This window comes from Triplophysa rosa, linkage group LG12 (assembly GCF_024868665.1).
Source record: "Triplophysa rosa linkage group LG12, Trosa_1v2, whole genome shotgun sequence".
NCBI lineage: Eukaryota > Metazoa > Chordata > Actinopteri > Cypriniformes > Nemacheilidae > Triplophysa > Triplophysa rosa.
Genome location: NC_079901.1, coordinates 23,803,422 through 23,822,358, shown reverse-complemented (window position 1 = coordinate 23,822,358; position 18,937 = coordinate 23,803,422). Strand labels below are relative to the sequence as shown.

Genomic DNA, 18,937 nt, shown 5'->3' with positions numbered 1-18,937 from the left:
CACTTTTTTTTTTTTTTTACAAAATTTGCACTTTTTACATATTTTAAGTAAATGTTACGCAAAATAAGTGTAGTTTCAATTTATATTGTGTCTAGGTTTCATTTTTTAGCCCCAAAACAAAAATTCTGTCATCATTTATTACCCCTCATGTGTTTGAAAACCTGTATATAACTCTTATACACACATTTATATAACACAAAAGAAGATATTTTGAGGAATATTGGGTAACCAAACAACAACGGCACCCAGTGAATTCTATTGTATAGACACAAAATCACTGACACCGTTGTTACCAACGTCTTTTGTGTTCTGCAGAAGAAAGAACGTCACACGGGTCTGACATGACAAGGCGACGATGAAGGAATTTTCATTTTTGGGTCACTTTAAATAATGTAATATACATATCTGCATTATATCAGCATTAGTCATTCAGCCCTTTAAATGACTTACCAACATACAATGTTTATAAAAACCAAATGGTCTTTTTTAATGTGTTGTGTAATGCTATTTTTGCATGACGTTAATAAGCAGTCCAACAGCGCCCTCTAGTGATCTGTATAATGCACAGCCACTAATGGTCAGCTGGTTAACATCTAAGCATTTAAACAGTCAACTGCATAATGTGATGTAAAGCAGATTTGACTGCATTGTGCACATGCGCGTGTTGATTTGTCTCTAGCATGGGCGTCTCTCACACAACTGGTGTTTTGTAGACAATGAGTCATTAATCTGACGGTGACAGCATCACCTTGAGCTGTGGATGAAGGTGCCCTCTCTCACCAGCGCGCACACACTCGCTCTCTCTCTCTCGCTCTCTCTCTCTCTGTGTACTAATGTCTTCCTCGGTAGGCCAGTATGATTGATGGTGTAATAATGAAGGACTATCCCACTGCCATACAGATGTAACCGGGAAATCTGCTTAAGAACACGTTTAGAGGAGATATAAATGAGATTCAGATAACAGCATACCGTCTGCGAAAATACATCTCCTGTAACTTCATTCATATGCATGAAAGGCAAGAGCCATTTTTCACTAATTCATTTTGAGACGAACACAGTTTATTATGGATTTTTTTAGGAATACTGTTATTACAAAACATGTAAAGGAAAAGATTTCTAGGGAAGATGTTCATGTCTTTATTTTAATAAAATTATACTTGGTGTATCTATGTCTCTTTTTAAGTCTTTTCCCCCCCAAAACCTCAAGACTATAATATTTACTTTACTTTTTTCTTTACATTGGCTAAAAAGCTTTTCGAAACTATCGACAGAATAAAAAGTGCAGCGGACAACAAGATGACAATCTTGATAGATGATGTCTCTAACAGATCAAAAAAGACACGAGATACAAAAGCAGCTCAAGAGACATTCTGATATATTGTGGACTTGTGTTTTACTCTACATAAACATAAACAGTCTTAAAGAACAAGAACAACATCTTGGGCTAGCATAAACCCGTTTGCCGGCCTTAACTGGTCTCCCCGTCCGGTCTCAAACAGTTTTCTGGCAGACTGTGCTGGTAAGACCGGCTAAAACTAGCAAAGCCCATCAGGCTGGTTTATCAGCAGGCGAGCGATTTGCTTTTGTATTCTATGTAGCAAACAAAACGTAATTTTCATATTTCACGCTCACAAAGCGCAAGACCCTCACTGACACAAAGACACATTTAAAATGATTAGCTGCGACACACACAAGAACATTTTACAGTCCAGCGGTCAGAACGCGGCGAAAACTACCAGATAAAAGCCATTAAAGTGTAGTCATTATCCTGTGCGGGTATTATTCACTGCTTCATGGACTCTTGTAGAAGCCGTAGACGCCCATCAGACGTGGAGAATGAGGGTTCGACTGCACACTCGGGTAACTAACCGGCACCAGGCTGCCCTTCTCGCTTCCCTGCGGAGTCGTTCACGAGGGTACAGACGGACGGGAAAATGGCTGACTGCTAAAACACGGCTGCTTTAATGCATTCCAGCACTCGGAGACGGCAATAAAGCAGACAGCTTTAACTGATATTAACGTACGTACATGACAGAGAGAGAGAGAATATTAGAGCGCAGGTGCTTGAAGCGTCTTCACATCTGCATTACGACTGGGAAGCAGAAAACGAACAAATGTAAAAAAAAAACTGTGAACCGAATGATGGCGATGAACCAAGAACACCAAAACGTTTTCTAGAGCTCTTGGTCACAGCTCCACCCTCCATGAATCTCTTGTTTCACCTTCATACGATTCACACGTCTCTTTCTTCTGTGCAACAGAAAAGAAGATATTTCGAGAAATGTCTCGGTGGTTTTGTGTTCATGCAATGGAAGTCAATGGGGTTCAATGTTGTCATTCTTCAAAATATCTTCTTTCGTGCTGTGCAGAAGAATGAAAGTCATGCGGGTTTGGAATGACGCGAGGGTGATTCAGTTCTGAACAAAATTTTATTCAAGCTATAGAAGTGTGTTTTTTCTGCACGTCACCAAGAAGAACGGTTTTCAAACAGGTTGTCTAGGCACTGTACCCCCATCCGCCATTGGTCAGACAAACACACATACAGTACAATCTATCTGGGATGCTAAAACCTACAAATATTTAGGTTCATCTGCATTATAATGTGGGACAAGAAAAACACTCATCTTAAAATTCCTCATGATTTACATCCCCCCTCAGTCATTCTTTCTCTATTTGCTCAATCGCTCCCGTCCTCCTGCTAACCGAATCAATACCTCCACCCCCCCTCTTCATTCTCTATGAATAACTCTTCCCCTCTCTCTCTCTTTATATCCGGGTGAATCAGAACACTGCTGCAGTGCCCTTGAGCTCTCTCTCTCTCGTCTCGCTCGCTCACGGCCCGGGCAGAGCACACGGCTTGGCAGTTATGTTACAGTTATGTAACTCGCTGGTGAAAGGTGCATTGCATATTGTTCATTATATTCACTCCGCAGTATCAAGACACAGGAAACAATATTTAGCGAATTGCAGATGTACAATCAAACCGAGCACCACGGCACTCGTCTCATCAGCCTGTTGAAATCACATTCAGGATCATTTGATTCTCAGCGCTAGCACAGCTTGCCTTGAAGAAGCTAGAGGAAGGTAAATAATAAGTAGAAAACGCATCTCTGTATTCTCTCTCATGTCATCCAATAAATCCATATGACTCTTAAGGAATGTCATACAATGAAAGTCCATGAGGTTCAATGTTGACCAATGTTCTTTAAAAGATCTTCTGTGTTCGGCCCACGAAAGTCACTTTAATTTATACTTAATGCAAATATAAGTTCGTATTTTATTCTGTTAAGGTAGGGGTCAAATGTGACGCAGACATGCGAGACTGAACTGAAAAGTCTTTTAAAACAGCCGAGTATTTCTTTGCTGACTGAGCAGACAGACACACATGACCTCGCCGTGACCCTGTAATGATGTCACACTGACCACTTACCAGCAGTGACCGCTGGAGTCTCTACGGGTGAGTTTCCTGTAAAACAGGAAGTACTTTTCCGGCAAGCCTCAGCATCGCTACCTCATTCACATCCAATACAGACGGCCTTCTTTGTTATTATAGTTTCATGCCGTGTCACAAAAAAGAAGTAAAGATGGTGTTGATGAAAGCTCAGACAAAAGCAACTCAACCGCATGTCCACCGGGTTCATCGCGAGAGTCGTTCAAAGATCCTCTATAAACCTCAGCCCGAGCAGACTGTGGAGGATCCAAGGTCGCATTTTTTTCAGTGTTTTTTTTTTTTATTAAAATATGCGGAAAGATGTTTTTCCTCACATGAACCACATTCAAACCCTGTTGAAACCTCAGAGATAACAGACATGCCTATTATTTTAAAATTAATTAAATATTAACGATAAGCCAGCACAAAGACATATATTTTATATTTCGCAACAAATGTGAAATCAACAATAAAATATCACGCAAACAGTCCGATCCGTTTGATTCCTTTAGCTCAAATCAGGACATCTTCATTCTGTTTGGTCCAGCTAATGGGAACGTACGATCAAGGGCATTCACATATCAAATACAGTTATTGCAGTTAGTTGTTGTAATACATTGTAAATATCACCTAAAATACTATTTTTAATTAAAATATAATGAACAAGAGTCAATTTAAAATCTGGTCATCTGAAACGGACACACTTCAAAACACAGAACTGAGCACCTGAACATGCGAGTTTAAAGTCTTGGTAAGACAGCGTCTTGTGGTCCGGCCCCGAGTCAATCATATCTCGCACAAACACTGAATTAATTACGACCCCTGCAACCAATGCAGAAGAACAGATACCAGCCAGAGGAACTGACTATCAGTCATGTGTATATAACACAGTGATTTGTGTAACTCCTCTGAGGAGGCTTACATGATCTTACTGCAGTCTGATTTTTGTTTTATACTGTTCTTAAAGATGAAGTAACACACAGTTTCTGCCAATCTCATATTAATCTTGAGTGCCTATACAGTAGTGTTGCATACTTTGTATCTTCGAAGAGTATTTAGTTTGATCAAATATATAAAAGAGAGATACGGCTGTGCGATTATTTCCAGAAAAAGACGAGCTGCTGGAGGGGACGGAACTACAGCACGAGCACACAACACATCATCGCATTAATCCCTTCGTGTTGTTTACATGATGCATTTATGCGCCGATTGCCAACAAAACACAGACGTACGACCAGTGTTGTAATGTAACGAAGTACAAATACTTCGTTACTGTACTTAAGTAGAATTCTCACATATCTGTACTTTACTTCGTTATTTATATTTCTGACAACTTTCACTTTTACTCCACTACATTTCCTAAATAAAATGTGTACTTTTACTCCGATACATTTCTCCTAACCATCTTCGTTACTCGTTACTACAAATGAAAGAATTTTCAGAAGAAATTTGAGTTGGTGACGTAATGCCTGTTTGTTGTCATGTCAACCGCCAAGCACGAAGAAGAAGAAATCCTGCTTGTCCAGGCATGTCACATTATTGATGCCATCATGGAAGCACCTGCTGCAGGCTCTGCTGCTAACGTTACCACTCCGGTAGCAGATGACGAGCATCTCGACTACAGTGACGAACTTGGTGAACTCCGTGGTGGTGACGAAGATAACGTTACACATTTTGCGCATAAGCTAAATTCGCAACTTTGGATGGAAACCCGGTATGCCTACCGAGAGTCACTGAAATATTGGCATTTAAAAACTCCCCGTCCAACCTGAAGAAGCACATCGAGGTAGGTTAAATTAATTTTCATTCAATTCACGTTATTTAACATGAATTAGTTATCATAAGCCTGTTCAGATATCTGGCTAACGTGATGGCCAGGCTAACGTGTGCTAGTTAACTTTTCTGATTAGCCAATGTGCAGATATTTAACAACACCAATGATTTTCCCTCCGAATTAATTCAACACATAATACTGAAATGGTTAATAACGGTTTCTGGTATAGCCTAAGTGGCGGCCGAATATTTCCTAGGTAAATTAGCGTTACACCGGTGGAGGGATTTTTTTAGACCACATTAGGCTAATTAATGGCAGGTTACAGAGGAGCCTTCAGGATTACTCACATCTTCAAAAGCACCGTGCATTTTGTTGAACTTGAGATTTGCTTTGATTTAATTACCTCAAAATTCTAACCGTTCACTTTTTTTTAAATACCTTTACTTTTACTTTTAATACTTAAGTACATGTTATATCAGACAATTACTTTTGATACTTAAGTATACTAAATGGCAGGTACTTTAAGACTTTTACTCAAGTAATATTTTAAAGGGTGACTTTAACTTCTACCAAAGTCATTTTTTGGTAAGATACTTGTACTTTTACTCAAGTATTGCTTTCAAGTACTTTATACAAGACTGCGTACGACTTGCGTGCGGTTCATGTCCGGCGTCTTTTAGCACTGGGACAGCGCCATCTATCAGTTTCAAACGATCTCCAAATCCAGTGATATATCCACCGTTTATATAACATCCATCACTGAAATGCAGTGAGCAAACAAACACACCTCAACTTCCGTCAGCCGAGTGAAGCGGCACTTCTTACTGCATCTTTACATTTGTTTTGATTTGACAAGGGAGTGAGTTTCAAGCCAGGCACCACTGCAGATAGACAAAGACATCACAGCAACTCCTGAAACTCATCCCTCACTGCAGGAAGTCGAGAGCGGGGTGACGGAAGAGTGTTCCTCATGGGGGGGGCGACAGGAAAAGAGGTTTTTCCCCCTCCATCACTCTGATAGGACAGCCGCAGTGCAGGCGCGCACGCACACACACATTCACATACAGGGAGAGGGGAGATGAAACACACAGGGATGTCTGAATTATTTAGATAATAAGGGCTTAAAGAGCTACTGTGAACAGATCAGACACTATCTCTGTGTGTGTGTGTGTGTGTGTGTGTGTGTGTGTGTGTGTGTGTGTGTGTGTGTGTGCGTGTGTGTGTGTGTCAGCGGGCATGCTGTGGAGACAAAACACTCACTACTGTCAGGTCCAGCTGTGTGTGTTGTGCAAACAGTAGGAGAAAGACAAGCTAACCTGTAAAGCAGCACACAATCACACACAGGCATCAGCTGCTAAAACACAAACACATACAAGCCAAATTCACATGCACACTGCCTCAAACAGATACGCCTGCAGCTAGCGTTACATCATCGAGTTCACTGACAGTCTGATATATAAGCCAACAGCAATACCTAGAGATCAAGATGGACGATGACCAATAGAACTCTGATGGCCGGTATTATTTTTATTAACAATTTAACAACACTTGTTTTTACACACCTGAACACAGAATCGGTGTAAAATTAGTGTCAATTAATTCAGTATTGCTCTCTACTGTACAGGCCCATGAATGTGCTGTATACATGCACTGCAAAAAATGACTTTCTTACTTGGTCTTTTTTTCTTGTTTTCCAGTAAAAATGTCTACAAATTCTTGAATCAAGAAGCATTTTCTTGATGAGCAAAATGACCTAAGAAAATAAGTCTTGTTTTTAGTAATAAAAATATGACATTTCTGTGAATTTGTGCTTAAAACAAGCAACAAAAATCTTGAATTAAGGTTGACCTTTTTCTTAGTCACTCAATTCAAGATTGTTTTTCTTACCCCGTTGGCAGATTTGTTTAGCTTGTTTTAAGCACAAATTCACTGAAATTTCATATTTTATGACTTATTTTCTTAGGTCACTTTGCTCATCAAGAAAATGCTTCTTGATTCAAGAATTTGTAGACATATTTACTGGAAAACAAGAAAAAAAGACCAAGTAAGAAAGTCATTTTTTGCAGTGCATGTATACAGCACATTCATCTTAGGTCAGTTTGCTCATCAAGAAAATGCATCCTGATTCAAGAATGTTTAGTCATTTTTACCGGTAAATAAGAAAAAAAGACTTGGTAAGAAAGTATTTTTTTGAAAAAAAAAAAATCATAAAATAAAGTACGAATGTCTGCTCCACTGCTAGAATGAACTGTGAGTCATCGACCGTCTCGTGTTTAACAAAGCCCGTCTCATTTCACAGAGCTGATGGGGTCGTGCTGCCCGCAGAAGCATCGTAAATCCACAGCAGTAATGCAGAGCGCTGCATCCCCCCACATCATCGCTCTCTTCCGTCTTTCACACGTCTGTTATGAGATCAGTACAGGTGTAGAGCAGCTGATATAGGGTAATATTTACAGTTACATAGACAAAGGACAAAGACAGAGATTTGCACTGATTTATTTGTGCAGTTTTTCTAAATACTTTATTGGCAATATGAATGTAAAATATTTGTCATGCTAACAGAGCACGCATAAATTGAAAGAGAGAGAGACAGGCAGAGAAACACTGAAAGAGGGAGCGAGACTAATCAGACAGATGAAGAGGAAGCTATTCATCCGTCAGTGCCAAACCGTGTGTGATTTCTGTCTTATAATTTGCACGCACGCACGCACTTAATAACTGCAGTCCAACATCGGTTTTCTACTTCAGGAAAATCGACTAAAATTCATGTCGATGTCAGGACCAATGTGACTTAATATGAGGATGTTTTTTTATATAACATACTACAACATACCTATAAATAATATATTGGATACGAATAGAATGCAACTTAACAGATCCAATAAAATGAAGTTTTTAAATAAAAACACATGAAACACAGCATCACTTTTCTTTACAGCGTTGCCAAGTCAGTGATGTTCCCGCAGGATCTGGTACCTCAAACTGTACATGGGTCAATGACGTATAAGGATTTTCGAGATGCCAATATTAAAAAAAACGATTAAATAATAATATCTATTGCAGTTGTTCAAACGTTAAGATTACACACCAATGCGGATTCAAATGTTAAATGAAGTGATTTTAGTGTTCTCTATCATCATCTCGTTTCGATTGTTTTTCATCTATGAATTGGCCATGGCCTTAGAAACTGTCATGTGGTGCGAGTCATGCGACCGTGATTATCTTTAAATGAATTAATTGACTTGACATGCTTAATTTTTTTTCAAAATCAGGGCTCTCGACTGCAACTAAATGGTGGCATTTTGCGACTATTTTTCCTGCCAGTGCGACAAGTTTTTCTTAATGGTCGCACCGGTGCGACTGTCAAACTGATCAATATATAATTTTTGCGTATTATAAATGTAATGCTCAGAAATGTTATATTGTGCAAGCGGCGCATTCAGTCACTCGTTTTCGTCTCCCCTCCTTCAACCATTCACTTATCTATCAGTGGCCCCGCCCCCAAAGACGTAATTCTCGGGTAAGAGGCGAAGGAGTGAAAGAGGTAAGGTACAAAACAGCAAAGATAACGAAATGTGTTGCAAGTATTGTATGCATGTGAAGCTAATCATGTCACGTAGACATGTGCCTGGTTAACCGCGGTTACCACCAAATCCTGCTGAAACCGAGCTGACTGCGATAACGCAAGGTATCGTTTATTTTATTGATGCAAAGCTTGTCCTTGAAGCACGGCTCTGGGATCAGTAGGAAATGCTGCTCAATCTAAAAGCAGTGCGAGTTTGAGTCGCTTATAACGCTTTGGAAAAGCAACACCTGTCAAACATGATCATTATAAATATACTTTATTATCATAAAAATACCTGAGGAGGCTTGAGGATCAGTGATGAAAACATGTCCTTAGGCATTTCCTACTACTACGTGTGTTATGGTCTTCTTCTGCAGTGCGTATTTGTAGTTTCTGCACGAGAGCGCCCTCTGGCTTTCGGATGCAGCAGCATTTTACCGTACTTCAATCACGAGTTGTGCATAAATCACGTGATATATATTTTCGGTTAACCGGGCATATGTCTATTGTATAAAGCTCTCTAACAATACTGCAAAGCATACAAAACATTATACATCACGCTAAATACTATTTATTTGTAAGTCGCTATTGATAGAAGCCAAACGTGTATCAATGCAGCTTTCATGAAGAATAATCACTAAAAGCCTTCAGGTCTCGCGGGTTGTTTGACATATGCGCGCGCCCAGAGAATCAGAGCACAAAATACTAAACGGAGTTCTCTTTCACGCCTTCTTACTCTGAAACGGACATATAAACACAAAATAACGTCAAAATTCCCATATTAACAAGAAACCTTGTAAAGGTATTCAGTTTCGTGACCAAACAGTTGGGAAACAAAACAGTTCCAGTATATTGCGCGAGCTCTTAAAGGGGCAGCAGCATAATAAAGATCTCTGTTTATAATGTTCTTCAAACAACAAGGGACGGGCCCAAAACACTCACTGATATTAAAGGAATTGTGTTCTCTTATAGGACTCGTTCACAACAAATAAAGGAAGAAAGTAGCTTTAAGAAAGATGTGCTTTAAATATGGTAAAGTGATTAAAGAGTGTTTACATATACAATACAAATAATTTAATCATAAACAAAGATTTGTATTAATTTCTAATTGATTTATTTATGTATTAAATACATTTTAATGAAGTTTTAGTGATTCTTTTTTCCTATCTCACCCCACGACTCGTGCTATCAAATGAAGGGCTGGTGCCACCAACTGAATAACTTTGTAGCACCAGTGCCACCTCTCTCAAGTGTTAGTCTAGAGCCCTGAAAATATTTAAAGTGTTCAGAAAAAGTATTTGCAAGTAATCATCTCATATTTTCGTATATCATTTTGTCTTCCTAAATTAACGAAATGAACGAACTTATTGCACACAACTGATATAAATGTTTTAAAAATACCATTCACTTAAGCATACTGTATCAGAGATACGTGTTTCAGCCACAAAAGTTAGATATATTTTATTTTTCATTGAATACAATTGTAGATAATATTGGTCGCACCACATGAAAAGTGGTCGTTATATGTCATTGAGCCACATACGTCTGCGGTTTAAAGGTGAAAGAATTTTGTTCATCAGCTGTCAATGTTAAAGGGGTCATATGGCGCGAACACGTGTTTTTCTGTGTCTTTGGTGTGTTATAAGTTGTCCATGCATGTATTAGACACGTAAAATTGCAGAAATGAAAGTGTGGGAACAAAAGATGCATTCTATCTAAAGGCGAATGCTCACCCAGACCTGTCTGAAACACCTCGTGTAACCACACCCCCACAAATCTATGTCAGTTGGTGGTCTGATTTGACTAAGACCGCCCCAAATGTATACGCAAGTAAGGTGGGCGTACCTGTCAGCACAATTGAAGAGGAACCTGATGTTCCAAATATGGTAAGAGGCGTTACATTTCCGTCATAGGCTTGCAGTATTCCACCAATCACTACACACTGGTGAACTGGCCAATCACAGCACACCTCGCTTTTCAGAGCCATGAGCTTTGTTAAAAATCTGCGCGTTTCAGAGAGGCGGAGCAAAGAGGAGATACAAACATGCACGGTGTGTGGAAAATACAGCGTTTTTAAACCTTAAATCGTGTATACACATTGCATTACATCTAAAACAAACCATAATATTAATTTTAGCAGTGTCATATGACCCCTTTAATTAAGGAAATATAATTTTTATTTATGGAAACACACTGTGCTCTGAGTTTTGATTGCTGGTTTTGAAACAAAGATCTGGCAACCCTGTTTTTCTGTTCAAACCCTCTGAAACAGCACACAGAGACGCACGCTCATTGTAAGTAAATCACAGTAAATGAGTTTTTTGTTTGTTTGTTCAAACTGTGGATCAAATCAAAACGATTTTCTGTGGTAATGGACAGCAGATGTTGGTGACAGAGCTCGAGTGAACCCAGAACTTCTGATCGGGACAAGAGAAAGTTCAGACAGGAACGTCTTTACCCGAGCCATTCAAATACCTGAGGGAAAATCCAGCAGGCTTAAATCTCTCACACAGAGATTTGAAAGAGAAAAGAGAGAGCGGGAGACTCCATAAAACACTCCTAAGAAGCTTAATTAGCCATTGAAAAACACAAGGCACACAATAGACCCCTTCCCTTCCAGCAGCTCCCTAACGGACCTGAATGAGAACAGGGCATCGGGGGAGTGACTCTCATCTAAAAAAATGCTATTGTTTTAATTACCCCGCAAGAGCTGGTCTTCTCTGCTTCTAAAAAGGTCCATTTTGCCTCAAATCCTGCCTTTCATAGAGGATCCACCTCCATTTTGTATAGACCATTATCCAGCAAACAATTGTCTGAAAACTAACACGGTGTGCCGAGATGCCCCTGTCAGTGTTCAAGCCCCGGGTGTCTTCATTGGCTCTTTCTGCCTCCATTTACCCTCACTGTGAAAGTAACGACAGCCCCGCAAGAGCCGCATTTCTCTCGGTTCTTTTCATTCTTCACCTCGACACCTTCTCCTTTAGTGATAGAAGGAGGGAAGAATGTTCTTGTCAACGGGTATGTCCATAGTACTCAATTTCTAATGAATGCGTGAAATAGCCAAATGACCGAATGCACCTGCCAAAATGTGCAGTATACAACCAGGGCTCTCCAGATCGTGCCAAAGCATTTTTTTTAGATAGTTCAGCATCTCGCAATTCTGGTTATTGCTTAGCGTGCTGTTAACTACATTTGACTCTACGTACGGCACCCAAATACACACATACTGTATTCACACACAGAGTCACTCACATCTAAACCCAAAGTCCACATTTACCAAATTGTGTTTGTTCAGCAGGATTCTGTGCAAATTATGACAATGGAGAGAAGCCAGAGGCTGGCAGAGACCGTACCGCACGCACGCACGTACACGAACACAGAATGCGGCTGCAATACTCTTGATTTTTTTATTTAGTTCATTTCAAGTTCAGTTCATTCTGTCCGATGTTCAAAACCTCCCCCTGTGTGGGTGTGTGTGGACAAATCAAAAGAACACACCTATAACTCTTTAAATGCTTTTTGGTCTCTCGATATGGCTCTATGGGATTTGTTTTATCATCTAGCAGTTGAAAAATAAATCTGTTCAGAAAAATAACTAAACTATCCTAAACAAGAGGCATGATTTAACATATCTAATACACACAAACAGTGAAAGGAATAGTTTTCAAAAATGACAATTCTGTCATGAATTACTCACTCTCTTTGTTCCAAACCGGTGTACATGTTTTGGTTTGGTTCAGCGCAGAGAAAGATATTTGGAAGAATGCTTGTAACCAAACAGTTCTTGGACCCCAAAAATGACAATGGTAGTCAAAAGTGCCCCAGAACGGTTTGCTGTCCTACATTCTTCAAAATATCCGCTTTCGTGTTCAACAGAACAAAATAAAATTATAAAGTGATTTTTCCTACTATGGTAGTCAATGGATATCTTTGTGTTCATCAGAACAAAGCAATGTATGCAGATTTGGCACAACTCGAAGGAGAGTAAATGATGACAGAATTCTTATTTTTTGGGTGAACTATCCCTTTAAAATGCCACTATCTGATGCCAAACAGAAAACCATGTAGGGATGTTTTATGCTTTCTGGTCTTTTTAATCTACATAATAGCATCCATTTTTAAACATAAATACAGTGTGATTATCTGCATCTATAGTTTAAAAATATAAAATGTCTCTAACTACAGTCCCCCCCAGTGAATCTTCCACCACTGCACAAAACTATGTTTGATTTATAAAACCCCAAAACTAGCACAATGCTCAGAAGAACCTACAGCACAGTGAAACGTTGAGAACCTTTTTACATCCTCAAAAACATTTGGCCAACTCAAGAACCCTGTAAGGAACTGAAGGTCTTTCAAAGAACCCTCGAAGAAACTCAGAGTTGAACACTCTCAAAAATAAAACAAATATCTCTCATTTCATTCCAAGCATGTATGCCTTTCTTCTGCACAACACAAAAAAGATATTTTGACGAATGCTCGAAGCCAAACAACATTGTCCCCCGTTGACTTCCATTGTACGGACACAAAACTCTTCAAACTATCTTCTTTTGTGTTTCTCAGAAGAAAGAGTCATTGATTTAAACAATAAATGACGCAAGATGACGACAGAATTCTCATTTTGGGGTAAACTTTCCATTTAAGGTCTATGATCTGTGGTTTACCGTAACTAAGTTACAGCAGCTTTTCAAAGCAACCAGAGACGCTCTCACAGTAAGAAGCTCCTCTGTTTACTGTTTGCGAAGGAGTCGAACCGTAGACATTTTAAAATGTGCAGTGTGACAGAAGCAGTAGGAGTTTCATTTTTCCCACAGAGCAACGCAGCAAGGCTGCGATTTCAGCGTTCACCCACAGAAAATCCCAAAATACGCCCATCCGGCTCACACACCGCGTTTGTTTGTCCATACTCACACTGAGTGTGTTATACACATCACATGCAATTCACAATCTGCTAAACAAACTCACTACCAAATACCCGAGGAGAATAATAACATGAACACAGTCCTGGTAATGTCACGTCACCAAGTTTTGATCTCATTTCTCAGTCATTCGTACAATTATTAAGGGTTTAATGCTCTTAAAGTCAAAGATCTATTCAGTCAGCTAATTTTTCTAAATCTTGAAGTAAAGAACACATCTGTTTCATTATGAAAGTAACATCAAAGCAAGTCAGATAAGGTGTTAAGTCTCACTAATACAAGTTCTGCTTTCACTAGCTGGTTATTATTCTCTAAGAACATCTTTTGATCCGATTTAGAAATCCTCACGACACATTAACGTGTAAAAATCTGACACAAACACGTTTTGTTGATTTATGCACACCCTCTATAGACATAATGGTTTTTATACTGAACAAACTGTATATTCTATTACCTAATTCCTACAGAGACAACTTTTAACTTTTTACAATTTAATATGATGTTAAATTCCTCATCGGTACCAAACACAAAATGACTCTATAGGGTCAATAATTACTAGTATTGCTGAATTTGTTTACTAGGAGCACACACATCATCATAACGAAGGAAAACAATTATTTCATTAATTAAAAAAAACAAAACACAGATTGCAGGATATCTCAACATCAATATATATATATATATATATATAGACCATTATATATATATATATATATAAAATCAACATAATAAAGGATTTTACATTTGCATTAATGCATTAGGCAGACGCTTTTATCCGAAGAGACTTACATTGCATTATACTATGCGATTGTTTCTAAGTATACGAATCCCTGGAATCGAACACATGACCTTGGCGTTGCTAGCGCCACGCTCTAACCACGGAGCTATCCTGATTTACTTTATTAAAACTTAAACGAACTAAACTTTTCACCTAAGTGATCTACCTCACAAAACACAGATCAGCTTTTAGATGTAACCACCACAGGACACCAAACACACGTTTAAAGGGGTCATATGACACAGCTAAAACTAATATTATGGTTTGTTTTAGATGTGATGCAATGTGTACACATGATTTAAGGTTCAAAAACTCTGTATTTTCCACACACCGTGCATGTTTGTATCTCCTCTTTGCTCCGCCTCTCTGAAACGTGCAGATTTTATACAAAGCTCATGGCTCTGAAAAGCGAGGTGTGCTATGATTGGCCAGTTCAACAGTGCGTAGTGATTGGTGGAATAATGCAAGCGTGTGAGGGAAATGTAACGCCTCTGACCATATTTGGAACATCATGTTCCTCTTCAATTGTACTGACAGGTACGCCCACCTTACTTATAAGGATACATTTGGGCGGTCTTAGTCAAGTCAGACCACCAACTGACGTAGATTTGTGGGGGTGTGGCTACACGAGGTGTTTCAGGCAGGTCTGGGTGAGCATTCGCCTTTAGATAGAATGCATCTTTTGTTCAGACACTTTAATCTTTGCAATTTACGTGTCTAATACATGCATGGACAACTTATAACACACAAAAGACACAGAAAAACACGTATTCGCGCCATATGACCCCTTTAAGTCTACATATATAATGCTATATCATACACGAGGATACAGCAACACCCTGAACCAGCTTCGCACTATCCCTAATGGGATTCCCCTGTAGCCAGGAGGCAGGCCGCGTCTTCTGTGCTCGTGTGTTTATCAGGGGAAACCAACATCCCCTCAGGGTGTGTGTGTGTCAGCACAGTCAGGAGGAACAATCTGCGCTCTTTATGCACTATTACAGTGAATGCGTAAACTAACACAGCTGAGACATGCCGTCTATTTTAATCCTTTCATTTCACTGTGCAGACGGTTCATCAAAAACAGCCACCTAGAGTCCACCTCAGATGATCCGACACAAAAGATGAAACGGGAAAAAATAATTCTCAAGAAGCATGCATTAACAGAAGTGCGTGACACAATTAACACGCCGCATTTAAACACGTTTGACTTTCTCAACACTCGTGAGAAATAGCAGCCGCCCGGTTACTGAGAGCTGATGAATCACAGATTCTGGAAGTCATGGGTGGAAAAAGCGTCACTGACTTTTGTCGACATTGTTTGGGTACTGCATCTCAATTCTTAGAATCATTCTTAAAAATGACAAACAACGTGATGCTAGTAGACACAATAGTTGGCCGACCAAGTTTGTCTGGTTGGCTCATGGCTGCCAGATACACAAAAGCATTCATACTTGTACTTGAACGGAGTTCACACTTGCATCTATTATTCTTAAGAACACGAAAACAACAATGGAAACTACCATTTATACATTTTCTAAACAAATTACGTGCGATTGCATTTTTACAGTCTGTCAGTCAATGTGATCACTTCGGAAAGTAAAATGACTTCTCAACAAATCAAACACCTCTCATTTACGCAGCACAAGCGATGCAGGATGTGTTACGGGCCAACGTTTAAAGCGGATGTAACACGCAGTTTCTGCCAATCTCATATTAATCTCGAGTACCTATAGAGTACTATTGCATACTTCGTATCTTCGAAGAGTATTCAGTTTGATCAAATTTATAAAAGACAGATACAGCAGAACGATTATTTTCGAAAACAGTCGACCTCCTGATTCCTAAATGCATGAGGGGGGGGGCGAAACTAAAGCACGAGCACACAATACATCGTTGCATTATCCCTGCATAACTGTTGATTCTCTATTCGCGTTGTGTACCTTATGAACGTACGCACCGATTGCCAACAAAACACAGACATTTGACTCAGTTTCACTTACCATGTGCGGTTCATGATCGACATTTTTTTGCGCTTGGACCGCTCCATCTATCAGTTTCAAACGTCTCCAAATCCAGCGTTATATCCACTGTTTATATAACATCCATCACCGAAATGCAGTGAACAAACAAACACAGCTCAAATTTTGCGAACAAAGGAGCGTGTTCTTTTATCTCGCGGGTTGACGCGTGGGCGTGCTTTTCTGGGAGAGTCGTCCAATAAAGGAGTCAAAGGACTAAAAAAAGTTGTTACGAAACAGAATTTCATGTTCGAAAAAAACTTCCCGAAACCTATACGAACGCTGGGGGAGTGTGTCGAGCACAGAAATACTATGTCATACGTCCAACTCTTTTTGACAAGTTGAACTTGTCAACATGAGATGCCAGCACGTTTAACATTGTAAACAAGTCAGAATGCATGAAACACTGTGGCACCTCCCCTTTTAATACTAAATATCAGCAAAATGTATAAGCAATTCTTACTTTAGCAAGCTTGAAGAAATCCTTGAATCAAGACAAAACCCAAATGCTTCAGAGAATTAAAACCCAACACAAGAGCACCACAATCCATAAACCCTTCATTCATACTGAGGTGAGGAGCTCTTCAGTGCAAATTAAATTTGGAGCTGATAATGCACCTATCAATGACTGACAAGAATCGCTCTCTGTGCTCAGTCACTGTAACGTCAGGGACATCAATCGCAAGAGCTATTGACGCTTTTATTGCTGGAATGCTTGATTGCACAGCAAATAATGAGGAAGAAGAACGCGTTCATTGGAGCATCACAGTCAAGTAGATTTTAATCAACATCAGCTACTGCTTAAAAACACTTCACGTTTCTATTGGGTCGCACTTTACATTACACAAGCCAATTGGAAATTTGTCAATGAATAATATCTCTAAAATCACGCAAATATTTTATTTGCATATTTTAAAAATATTTTATTACGAAAACACGAGTTTCAATAATGATGTCACATAATACATTTGCATTTATACATTTGGCAAGCCCTTGTATCCAAAGCGACTTACCGTAAATTTCCTGGGTATGAAACCCATGACCTCTGCACAGCTAACACAATGCACTATCAATAGGGCTATATAATAATAATACACTTAAATGTGCAAGAACCATGTAACATCAATAAACTATATGACAAAATTGCAATTGTTTTGAGGTGCTGCCTGTAAATACATTTGGTTGCATTTATTAAAACAATAAACAAAATGATATAAACATGCAATGTAAGTATAATAGATACTGTAATGTAAAGTGCTATCCTTTGTTGTATCTGTACCTGATCGATGCAAAGCAGTTTTGTATATTCCTTCTAACCCACGAACATCTGATATTATTTTCATAAACATATTGAAAAATTATTATGACAGACAAATGTCTTTTAACACGCTGACAGCAGTTTACTGGGGGAAAATGTGCCACACGTTTCCTTTGTATCAACCGAACAAGCAATACAATGACAAAACTGATGCTTTTATAGTCTTTGTGAAATAAAACGCATTGCACTGCAAACGTCTCGCATGTGCAATGCAACAAAAAGGGAGAACGAGAGTAACATTGGCGCGATACGTTGTTACACGATCAACAAAAGAACTCGATTGCGTCATTCTCGCGGTTACATTGTTGCACACGGACGCGTTTGATTCTTTCATCGCGCTTGATGTTTTCTCCTGACGGCGTTTAGGATCAGAGGGTTTAAGGGCCTCAAACTCCTCCAGACACCATTTTGAGTCTCTCTCTCTCTCTCTGTTGTCTCAGCTCTATGGAATGTACGAATGCATGACAAGGGAACGGAGAAAGTCCGCGTGAAAAATCTGCTTCGTTCACGCATTCGTCCCGAAAAGCGCGTTCATCGATCGATCGGCCCGACTCGAATCCTTAAAAAAACAAACGCGTTTCTTTTCTCGCAAGTCGCCACCAAATGCCATCAGAGAGCGCTTCACCATCACTTGCATTGCCGAGAGAACGGCATTGCTGGTGTTTGATGGCGGTGAAGCCTCGAATGGTGTTTTTGGAGAGCGATCTGGGCTTTATATATGTAAACTCATTCCAATCCAACTTACCAGAGCGCGATGGTTCGGATGGGTCACTCTGGTCCAGTCTATGATCCCGATTACGCGCGATCTTCCCGGGATGGTAAGGGTTAGTCTATTCTCCTCTGTTTCCTCCGGTTGATTTTTCAGGCTGTATGGAAGCACGTAGAGCAGTGGGGGATGGGGGATGCCAGAAGAGACGAGAGAAGGGAGGGGGAGAGAGAGAGGGGCAGTACATGGAAACACAAGGGGAGGACCTCTGATTCTGACGCAGAACGAACAGAACACACCAGTTATTCAGAACATCCACCATTCGGCATATGCATGCGCAAAATTCGTCAGAAACGTACAAAAACATAAACGCACGAGTGAGGTATTATTAATATTATGGCGCATGAACATTACGTGCAGTGAAAC

At 39.6% G+C, this 18,937-nt stretch overlaps 1 protein-coding gene across 2 annotated transcripts in view; it reads right to left on the bottom strand.

Annotated features, from left to right (window-relative positions):
* Window positions 1-18,710, bottom strand: part of fam168a (family with sequence similarity 168 member A) — a 49,951-nt gene extending 31,241 nt beyond the window's left edge. For both annotated transcript variants that reach the window (XM_057347497.1, XM_057347498.1), the window contains exon 1: window positions 18,551-18,710. The gene's annotated coding sequence lies outside the window, so the exon portion shown is untranslated. The remainder of the gene's footprint in view (window positions 1-18,550) is intronic.
* Window positions 18,711-18,937: the final 227 nt, after the last annotated feature.